The following is a 400-nucleotide window of genomic DNA, read 5'->3' on the forward strand; positions in this document are numbered from 1 at the left end:
CCTGTTGTACATTACAACTTAGAAAATTAATTACTCATAATCCAGTGGATCGTAAATAAACGAACCCCCCCAGTCTTGAACAAGTACATGAAAAAAGGGTAGATAGGGCACATCGCCTAGTGGGTCACTATCCGTCAAGTCGTTCAGTGACATTGGAGTATAACGACTATGATTGGAATACGTCACACAGTAGACCGTTATTTGAAGAGTTTGGCTATCAGAGGTAACTATTAGCGTGATAGCTTTGTGGACCTACCATCCTATTGAAGATGATTGGATTCAGTGGCCGTAGTATCTTCCCCTTCTGACTGAGAAGATTAGGCTTTGTCCCTGTTCGCGGGGAAAACTGTTGGCTTTTTCATTGAAATAATCGTCATCTTGGGTTACAAAAGATCCGGTC

This window comes from Asparagus officinalis, chromosome 7 (assembly GCF_001876935.1).
Source record: "Asparagus officinalis chromosome 7, Aspof.V1, whole genome shotgun sequence".
In the NCBI taxonomy this organism is placed as follows: Eukaryota; Viridiplantae; Streptophyta; class Magnoliopsida; order Asparagales; family Asparagaceae; genus Asparagus; species Asparagus officinalis.